We start from the raw sequence: 11,427 nt of genomic DNA, 5'->3' as shown, positions 1-11,427 counted from the left end.
AGCAGGGGGTGCAGTACATGTAAAAGTAGAAGTCTATGTCAAAAGTATACAGTATGTAGTGGAATCCTCCTCCCTGTGCTGTCCAGTGCCCGTACATCTCTCTCCCAGTGCTGCCTGGTGCCGTGTGATCTTCCTCCCACCCGATGCTGTGCATCGGGTTGAGCAGCAGATAAGGATTGCTCACCCCGCTGCATGGCACCAGGCAACACAGGGGGGAGGGAGATCGCATGGGCATCGGGTAGCACAGGGAGGGAGATTGCACGGGTACCGAGTAGCACAAGGGGGGGGGAGCTATCAGGGATAATTTCACTACATATACTTTCTACATAGACTTCTACATATACTGCACCCCCTGCTGGACACTTCAGGTAAATACACCCAGGTCTTGACGTCATGTTTTTTTTTTTTTTTAAAGAAATTGAGGCCTGCCTTCTAAATTGAGGGAAATAGCACTATATGAGTATTTCCCATAATGAGTGTACGTTAGGAATTTGTCTAACTTTGCTTATGTAATAACAAAATAAAAAAAAAACTAATAAAATAATAAAACCTAATAAAAACTATGTGTGTGTGTAATGGAGAGAGATTGTCAGCCAGCTCACCTGTAGTGCGGCCATCTTGTTAGCCCAGAGCTCCAGTCTTGTTGCCAGCACTGGCTCCTGTATCCTCACTCTGTGCTGTATATGATACTTGCAGCTTTACTGCTCCATCACACATTCACCATTGTCAGTACCTTTAACCACCACAGGTGTCACTGCTGAGCTCAGTCATTTACCTGTAATTGAACTAGACTCCTCCTGGAGCTCAGTACTAGGTCAAATGATGCTCCATCACCTATGAGGCTCCCCAGGACACAGAGCTGTAAGCTGCAGCCATAATGGAGCCTGTACTCCTGTTTACTCCACCAGGTATCTTGATCTTATTACAATCTCTTAGCAATGTTTTGCCGGGATGATCTTTTCTGACACTGGCCGGGGCACAGAACGGCCGGTGTTATGCATAATGGGAACAGCCCATAGAGGATAGTGGCAGTCTGCGGTCGTTGTTCCTATTCCAAGGAGCAACGGCAGCAGATTGTTGCTATCTAGTTCGTTTGTCTTTCAACATGTTGAATAACAAGGGCAGACAACGATCTTCCAACATCATTCATGTTGGCTGATCACTGTCTTCTATTATACAAGACAATTATCAGCCGTAATGGCCAATAACCGTTTTATGTAATAGGGCCTTAAATCATAGTGACCTAATCCCCAAAATGTCACTAGTATACAACCGCTCTGTACCATATTTTACAGCACGGCTCTGTCCCATCCCCCTTTATTTTCATCTTACACCATGGCTCTGTCCCATCCTCTATATTTTACACTTTACAGAATTGCTCTGTCCCATCCTCGATATTTAATAACACGACTCCGTCCCTTCTCCCATATTTTAAACTATTGCTTTGTCCTGTCCCCCATATGTTACACCACGGCCCTGTCCCATCCCCCATATTTTATACTTTACAATGCTGCTCTGTCCTGTCCCGCATATTTTACAGTTTACATGGTGGCTCTGTCCTGTCCCTCTTATTTTACACAATTGATGTGTCCCATGTTCCATATTCTATACCACAACTCTCTCCCTTTTCCTATATATTACACAGTGACCTCAAGTACAAGGGGACACAATCTGAGGTTAGTTGGGGGAAAGATCAGAAGCAACATGAAAACATATTACTTTACTGAAAGAGTAGTAGATGTTTGAAACAAACTTCCAGCAGATGTTAAATCTACAATAACCAAATTTAACCTGCCTGGGATAAACCTATATCTATCCTAAGATAATAAGAAAGGAAATACTAAAAGGGCAGACTAGATAGACCAGGTGGTCTTTTCTCTGCCAACAATCTTCTTTGTTTCTGTTTTACACTGCTGCTCTGTCCTCTCCCCTATATTTTTCACAGTACACAGCGCCCAATCCTGTCCTCCATATTTTCCACCAGCTTTGTCCTGTCCCCCATATTTTACCCTTTACATCACAGCTGTGTCCCATCCTCCATATTTCATACCATAGCTCTATTCCATCCTCTATATTTCATACCATAGCTCTATTCCATCCTCCATATTTTAGACCGTGACTCTGTCCTATCTTCTTATATTTTACACTGTGTCTCTGTACTGCCCTTCATATTTTACATTGTGGCTCTCTATTATCCCCTATATTTTACATCGAGGCTCTGTCCTGTCCCCCATGTTTAACACTGTGGCTTTGTTACATCCCCCATATTTTACATCTGTCTCATCCCCCGTATTTTACACTGGGTCTGTCCCATCCTCCATAATCCCATTCCCCATATTTTATATCGCGGCTGTCCTAAGCCCTGCCCTCTTATTTTACCCTGCAGTTTTGTTTCGTCCTTTATATTTTACTCTATAAGGCCATGTTCACACAACTTAAGTTTAGTATTAATCACGGCCGTTGTTGCCGTTTTGCAACAACGGCCGTGATTAAAACTTAACTAACATTGTGCTGCAGTCAGAGGAAAACCCGGTTGGGATCCCTAGCGGTTGCACGAAAAACTGAATAACAGCCGCACAAGTCTGACAGGTCAGACAATGGAGAGTGCGGCTCTGGCCACACTATCCATTGTATTCAATGTTGAATTGGGATGCGGGCGTACGCGGATGTGCCCGCATCCCAATTTAACAGAAATGAACATCATCATCTACACTGACACCGGCCGTTCTCCTACACTGACACCTGTCTCCTACACTTTCAGAGCAACCACCCACGTAGGATGTTGGAATCCCTACCGTGGAGTCAAATGCTCCGTGTTAGACGGGTAGTGGGACAAGAGGAAATTGTGGATGAGAGACTTAGCTCCATGTGCGACAAGTTTGTCGCCAGGGGCTATCCCTCGCAATTGGTACAACAACACAAAAACCAAGCCCTGTCCGTACGGAGATCGGATTTATTTACATCTAAGACACGCACGAAAGAAAAACGTATTCCCTTTATCTCTACGTTCTGCCCATTAAGTGGAAAAATTGCTAATGTCCTGAGAAAAAATTGGGGTATCCTTGCTAAAGGTTGCCCCAAGGTAGAAGAATTTAGTCTCCCTCCTTTAATGTCCTATAAACGGACACGGAACATCCGGGATGTAGTTGTAAAATCTGACATAGGAGTATCCAAAGGTTCAGTACAAACATTGCTATCCACTTGTAAAATGGGATGTTTCCCTTGTCTGAATTGCTCCTGTTGTGGGAATTTAGTCAAGGGAGACACTTTCCATCACCCGCATACAGGCCGTGAATTTAAAATTAAACAGAGATACAACTGTAGATCGAGTTTTGTGGTATATTTAATCACTTGCCCTTGCGGTCTTTGTTATGTGGGTGAAACAACTAATGAAATAAGAGTGAGGATACAGAAACATAAAAGTACTATACGTACAGGTAAAGTTGAATTGCCAGTCCCACAACACTTTCTAGAAGCGAGACATACACTTAGCCAGTTGCGTTTTAGGGTCATTGATGGTGTCCCCCCGTTGGTCAGGGGAGGTGATAGAGCACTGAGGCTTAAAAAATTGGAATTGAAATGGATTTTTTTACTTAATACTATGAGCCCTAGGGGCTTAAATTTGGAGTATAAGGTATTGCCGAATATGTGATGCATCTAGTCCGTACTTGTAATATAATATTTGTTAGGATTCAACCATTTTTGCTTTTAGTGATGGTTTTATCATCTTTTAATCTGTTGTTTCTCACTGTTTTTAGATATGTCCGCTTGTCTGCCATGGGTCCACTAAATGATGAGCGTTCAGACTACAGAGGAGTTTATAATTTTTGCATCCTGATGTGATTTCAGCCGAGCCTTCTGCCATATTTGCTCCAGCTGCCTTCTGTGATTCCCTATGGGATTTATACTGGAAGCTGTCTCATAAGAACTGACAATCATGAAGTGATACTTTGACGAATGCGGTCCGGAGTTGCCAGCTTGCTACTGTACAGGAAGCCCCCTTGCCCAGGTCTATTTGCTACATGTGTTGCTATATGGTCTGATGGTACCACTGAGAAGCGGACACATGCGGACTGAGTGTGTGCTTTTGCGCTTATGGACGGAGGGACCACAGCACATGATATTGGTGGAACTACAGTACACAGCAATATGTGATGGGTTGCAACTCATGACCTGAAATGGTGAGTGGAGAACTACATCAATAACAGTGATCTGTGATCACCAACCTGTCTGCTTGAGGAGGAGCTGCTTATGCCGTATGTGCTTCTGGAGAGGCTATGGTGTGACTTTATCCTTGAACGCTCCGTATGTGACCTGCTTTGGATGCGGTTGAAGATCGGCTGGAGTACAGGACTTTTTACCGGACCTTTCCTTGTATTGTATTAATGTTAGGCAGGAGTTAGGTTTCTGCCGTTGGCACTGGCCGGCTGACTCACGTCAGGCTGAGCGTGGTGAGTTGCTATGGTTGCGATCACATGATCGCGGCTGTCGACGCCCACCTTGCTGTGATTGGTGTTGTTTAGCGCAAGCGCAGTAAGCGCCGTGAGACGCCGACGCCTGTGCTTATCGCGCTCCTCTGTAGCTCAGATAGTGGATGCACCTGTGGGAGACTAGCGCCCTGTGAGTAGTTTTAACCCTATGGTAATAAATATAGCACTTGATGTTGTTTAAATAAAGTTTATCTGTAATTGTTGTTGAAACACGGGTTATTAAGGGTTAATATGTGTTAATTATATGTTCCCTGTTCATTGGCTGATGATCCCTTATATACTGCATGTTTGTCCTAACTCTGTATGCTTGAGAAAGACCTATAAGGTTGAAACGTCGCTCTGTTTGCCATGCTGGAATAAAATTCTCTTTTTCCGTATTTCCGCCTAAGTGAGATGCTGTTACCATGCTACTGGACTTGAACTATTTTGTCCCTATAGGACACAGGGACAGGTAACTTTTGCATCTATATACAATTTTTGTGTTTGATATTACACTTAGACCGGAGGGTCTGTGTGGGGAAGTGCTATAGTGTACATTGTTTACATTGCCTATGGTGTCCAGACTATTTTGCACCCCATTTTTGCGAATTTTTACTTTTGCAATTTTTCTGTTTTTTTCTGTTACTTACTTATTTTTGTGACGACTATGTCGATTGGACTGGACAATGGCGGACCCAGTCCGGCTGGCACTTTTTCATATACGGACGATGATGCAACACGTATTATGGCGGGCTCTATTCCAAATGGTGCCTTTTTACATACACCAACTGCTGACCTATTACGGAGGAAGTGGGAGAATGAACGCCGACACCTGATTTCTATGGAATTACATCTTTCTACGCTCTCTGAGTATTATAAGGTGAGGCGTATTCCAAGGGGACTAAGGACTCATGTCAAACCTAATTTATTACCCCATAACCAACAATTCTGCACAAGATTTGAACAAATTTGCAATAAGTTCTCCTTTGACATCATGTTACTAAATGTTGAATGTTTACAGACTGAGGTAGAGAACTGTAAAGTGAAAGTATTAACGTTTGAGAGGCAATTGAAAACTTTAATCCCTGAAACTGAGTGGACACATTTGTCTGATAAAGTGGACACAAATATGAAAAAATTTAGTACAGATTTGGAAGAAATTAAGAAAAATAAATGGTTTCGTGATATGGATGACTATGATAATGGACAGATATATAACTGGCAATCTTCAGCTGATTTCCAACAGGACAGAAGAAGGAAGCCTAAGGGACGCAAAGGAACTCGTGGCAGGAGTTCCCATCAGAGAAAAGACCGAGACTTTGGCTTTACAGGTGAATCAGATTCAACCGATGACTCCTCACAAGGAGCGACTGGAGGCAATCCGGCACCTTTTTTGGACAAAGGCAGAAAGAAAGACACAGGTGGAGGACGCGCAGAGGGGGGCGCAAACACTGGAGGAAACGGAAAAGAGAACAACAACAGAGTGACCCGCACGACGGTGAAACGCAATCAACCGAAGTAGATGATCCATCCCTTGTGGTAAATATTTCAGGACTTACATTAACTGATTTGCAAATGAAAGTATTATCTAAGGGGCTGTCCTTTTGCCCCATATATTCAATGGATTGGTTCAGATTGGACTTGGACTTGCATAGCTTCTTTCGTAAATTGAAATTGAAGGTGTTTTTTGCTGAGCAGCCTAAGAAAACTGTAGTTAAGGAACAGCATAACATACTTTGTTTGAGGGATACAGGTTTGTCTAACACTAGTACCTTTCAGCCCCCCGTATATAATCACTGTATTGAGGCATTTATACAGGTTGTCCTAAGGGAAATAGAATTGTTGAGACAGAGTGAACAGAAGGGAGTCATTAAATATAATCTTACCAGATCAGAAAAGGAAGCTCTAGATGAGCTGGTGTCCGATGCGCGTATCACCATCAAGCCCGCCGACAAAGGCGGAGCCTTGGTGGTGATGGGCACTGAGGACTACAAGCGTGAAGTATATCGCCAGGTTTATGATGAGGAGGTTTATTCTAAACTGTCTAATAATCCTGTCCTCATATACAAACAGGAATTGGAGGAGCTTGTGAAGACAGCTGTAACGGAAGGTATTATTGATGAACAATTGTGTGAATTTTTATTGCCTGCTAACCCTGTTACCCCTGTGATATATATGTTGCCCAAGATTCATAAACGACTCGACGCCCCTCCAGGACGTCCGATCGTTTCGGGCAGGGGCTCGCTGTGTTCCAATGTGGCTATTTTTCTTGACCGCATGTTGAGACACTTTGCGTTGGGGGCTGCTTCTTATGTGAAGGATACTTCAGATTTTTTGTCTAAAATTTCTACCATTGATGTGTCAGATCAGTGTATTCTTGCGTCCTTTGACGTTGTTTCTTTATACACGTCTATTTCACATGATCTGGGATTGTCGGCTGTGCGATATAAGCTGACTGGCACGGACATGCCCCCTGAGCGGGCAGACTTCCTCCTGTCGCTGCTGGACTTTGTCCTACGAAGGAATTTTTTTGCCTTTGGGGACGAGTTTTTTCTGCAGCGACGTGGGACCGCCATGGGGTCCAATGTGGCCCCCACTTATGCTAACATCTATATGGCGGTCCTGGAGGAGGAGTCTGTTTATTTGTCATCTTTCTGGGGGCATGTCCGTTGCTGGCTCCGCTATATCGATGATATTTTTTTGATATGGGAGGGGTCAGAGGAGGAGCTATTGCAGTTCCAGGTTTTCTTGAATAACCTCCACAATGATTTGCGTTTTACCCTTGTGTCTTCCAGGTTGGAAGTACAGTTTTTGGATACACGTATCTTTAAAGTTGGTAACAAACTGGAATCTGATTTATTTGTTAAGCCTACAGATAGAAACAACATCCTACACTTTCAGAGCAACCACCCACGTAGGATGTTGGAATCCCTACCGTGGAGTCAAATGCTCCGTGTTAGACGGGTAGTGGGACAAGAGGAAATTGTGGATGAGAGACTTAGCTCCATGTGCGACAAGTTTGTCGCCAGGGGCTATCCCTCGCAATTGGTACAACAACACAAAAACCAAGCCCTGTCCGTACGGAGATCGGATTTATTTACATCTAAGACACGCACGAAAGAAAAACGTATTCCCTTTATCTCTACATTCTGCCCATTAAGTGGAAAAATTGCTAATGTCCTGAGAAAAAATTGGGGTATCCTTGCTAAAGGTTGCCCCAAGGTAGAAGAATTTAGTCTCCCTCCTTTAATGTCCTATAAACGGACACGGAACATCCGGGATGTAGTTGTAAAATCTGACATAGGAGTATCCAAAGGTTCAGTACAAACATTGCTATCCACTTGTAAAATGGGATGTTTCCCTTGTCTGAATTGCTCCTGTTGTGGGAATTTAGTCAAGGGAGACACTTCCCATCACCCGCATACAGGCCGTGAATTTAAAATTAAACAGAGATACAACTGTAGATCGAGTTTTGTGGTATATTTAATCACTTGCCCTTGCGGTCTTTGTTATGTGGGTGAAACAACTAATGAAATAAGAGTGAGGATACAGAAACATAAAAGTACTATACGTACAGGTAAAGTTGAATTGCCAGTCCCACAACACTTTCTAGAAGCGAGACATACACTTAGCCAGTTGCGTTTTAGGGTCATTGATGGTGTCCCCCCGTTGGTCAGGGGAGGTGATAGAGCACTGAGGCTTAAAAAATTGGAATTGAAATGGATTTTTTTACTTAATACTATGAGCCCTAGGGGCTTAAATTTGGAGTATAAGGTATTGCCGAATATGTGATGCATCTAGTCCGTACTTGTAATATAATATTTGTTAGGATTCAACCATTTTTGCTTTTAGTGATGGTTTTATCATCTTTTAATCTGTTGTTTCTCACTGTTTTTAGATATGTCCGCTTGTCTGCCATGGGTCCACTAAATGATGAGCGTTCAGACTACAGAGGAGTTTATAATTTTTGCATCCTGATGTGATTTCAGCCGAGCCTTCTGCCATATTTGCTCCAGCTGCCTTCTGTGATTCCCTATGGGATTTATACTGGAAGCTGTCTCATAAGAACTGACAATCATGAAGTGATACTTTGACGAATGCGGTCCGGAGTTGCCAGCTTGCTACTGTACAGGAAGCCCCCTTGCCCAGGTCTATTTGCTACATGTGTTGCTATATGGTCTGATGGTACCACTGAGAAGCGGACACATGCGGACTGAGTGTGTGCTTTTGCGCTTATGGACGGAGGGACCACAGCACATGATATTGGTGGAACTACAGTACACAGCAATATGTGATGGGTTGCAACTCATGACCTGAAATGGTGAGTGGAGAACTACATCAATAACAGTGATCTGTGATCACCAACCTGTCTGCTTGAGGAGGAGCTGCTTATGCCGTATGTGCTTCTGGAGAGGCTATGGTGTGACTTTATCCTTGAACGCTCCGTATGTGACCTGCTTTGGATGCGGTTGAAGATCGGCTGGAGTACAGGACTTTTTACCGGACCTTTCCTTGTATTGTATTAATGTTAGGCAGGAGTTAGGTTTCTGCCGTTGGCACTGGCCGGCTGACTCACGTCAGGCTGAGCATGGTGAGTTGCTATGGTTGCGATCACATGATCGCGGCTGTCGACGCCCACCTTGCTGTGATTGGTGTTGTTTAGCGCAAGCGCAGTAAGCGCCGTGAGACGCCGGCGCCTGTGCTTATCGCGCTCCTCTGTAGCTCAGATAGTGGATGCACCTGTGGGAGACTAGCGCCCTGTGAGTAGTTTTAACCCTATGGTAATAAATATAGCACTTGATGTTGTTTAAATAAAGTTTATCTGTAATTGTTGTTGAAACACGGGTTATTAAGGGTTAATATGTGTTAATTATATGTTCCCTGTTCATTGGCTGATGATCCCTTATATACTGCATGTTTGTCCTAACTCTGTATGCTTGAGAAAGACCTATAAGGTTGAAACGTCGCTCTGTTTGCCATGCTGGAATAAAATTCTCTTTTTCCGTATTTCCGCCTAAGTGAGATGCTGTTACCATGCTACTGGACCGGCCGTTCTGTGACACGGCCGGGTCACAGAACGGCCGGTGTCATAAGCCGTGTGAACATGGCCTAACTCTGTCCCATACCCCATATTTTACATCCCATCTCCCTCCCGTTCCTCATATTTCACGAGGCGTCCTCCATATTTTGCACCACAGCTCTATCCTGTCCTCCATATTATATACACTCACCGGCCACTTTATTAGGTACACCTGTCCAATTGCACGTTACCACTTAATTTCTAATCAGCCAATCACATGATGGCAACTCAGTGCATTTAGGCATGTAGACATGGTCAAGACAATCTCCTGCAGTTCAAACCGAGCATCAGTATGGGGAAGAAAGGTGATTTGAGTGCCTTTGAACATGGCATGGTTGTTGGTGCCAGAAGGGCTGGTCTGAGTATTTCAGAAACTGCTGAACTACTGGGATTTTCACGCACAACCATCTCTAGGGTTTACAGAGAATGGTCCGAAAAAGAAAAAACATCCAGTGAGCGGCAGTTCTGTGGGCGGAAATGCCTTGTTGATGCCAGAGGTCAGAGGAGAATGGGCAGACTGGTTCGAGCTGATAGAAAGGCAACAGTGACGCAAATAGCCAACCGTTACAACCAAGGTAGGCAGAAGAGCATCTCTGAACGCACAGTACGTCGCACTTTAAGGCAGATGGGCTAGAGCAGCAGAAGACCACACCGGGTGCCACTCCTTTCAGCTAAGAACAGGAAACTGAGGCTACAATTTGCACAAGCTCATCGAAATTGGACAGTAGAAGATTGGAAAAACGTTGCCTGGTCTGATGAGTCTCGATTTCTGCTGCGACATTCGGATGGTAGGGTCAGAATTTGGCGTCAACAACATGAAAGCATGGATCCATCCTGCCTTGTATCAACGGTTCAGGCTGGTGGTGGTGGTGTCATGGTGTGGGGAATATTTTCTTGGCACTCTTTGGGCCCCTTGGTACCAATTGAGCATCGTTGCAATGCCACAGCCTACCTGAGTATTGTTGCTGACCATGTCCATCCCTTTATGACCACAATGTACCCAACATCTGATGGCTACTTTCAGCAGGATAATGCGCCATGTCATAAAGCTAGAATCATCTGACTGGTTTCTTGAACATGACAATGAGTTCACTGTACTCAAATGGCCTCCACAGTCACCAGATCTCAATACAATAGATCATCTTTGGGATGTGGTAGAACGGGAGATTCGCATCATGGATGTGCAGCCGACAAATCTGCGACAACTGTGTGATGCCATCATGTCACTATGGACCAAAATCTCTGAGGAATGCTTCCAGCACCTTGTTGTATCTATGCCACGAAGAATTGAGGCAGTTCTGAAGGCAAAAGGGGGTCCAACCCGTTACTAGCATGGTGTACCTAATAAAGTGGCCGGTGAGTGTACGTTTACACCAAAGCTCTGTCTCGTCCACCACATTTAAATAAAACAAACTGATGGGCACAGCTAATAATTTGTTGAGTTGCACTTCAATGTGTCCTAATCCAGGCTATTCACCAAAAACCTGTCCCATCCCTCATATTTACACCGCATCTCCTTCCTGTTCCTTATAATTTACCCCGCAGCTCTGTCCCATACTCCATATTTTACACTTTACCCCATGGCTCTGTACCGCCCTCCATATTGTACAACGTATTTAACACTGCAGCTATTTCCCGTCCCCTGTATTTTACGCAGTGACTCTATCCCTCCCCAATATTTTAAACCGTGGCTCTGTCCCATCCACCTTATTTTACACTCTATCTCTGTCCCATACCCATTTTTGTGGTCCTGTGCTGTCCTTCATATTTAACACCACGACCCTGTAACATCCCCTGTATTTTGCACTGCATCTCTGTCCTGACCACCCTATTTTATACCATGGCCCTGTGCTGTCCTCCATGCTTTACACCTCAGCT

The sequence above is a fragment of the Dendropsophus ebraccatus genome, chromosome 15 (assembly GCF_027789765.1).
Source record: "Dendropsophus ebraccatus isolate aDenEbr1 chromosome 15, aDenEbr1.pat, whole genome shotgun sequence".
NCBI classification, from domain to species: domain Eukaryota; kingdom Metazoa; phylum Chordata; class Amphibia; order Anura; family Hylidae; genus Dendropsophus; species Dendropsophus ebraccatus.
This window is presented reverse-complemented; position numbering follows the sequence as displayed.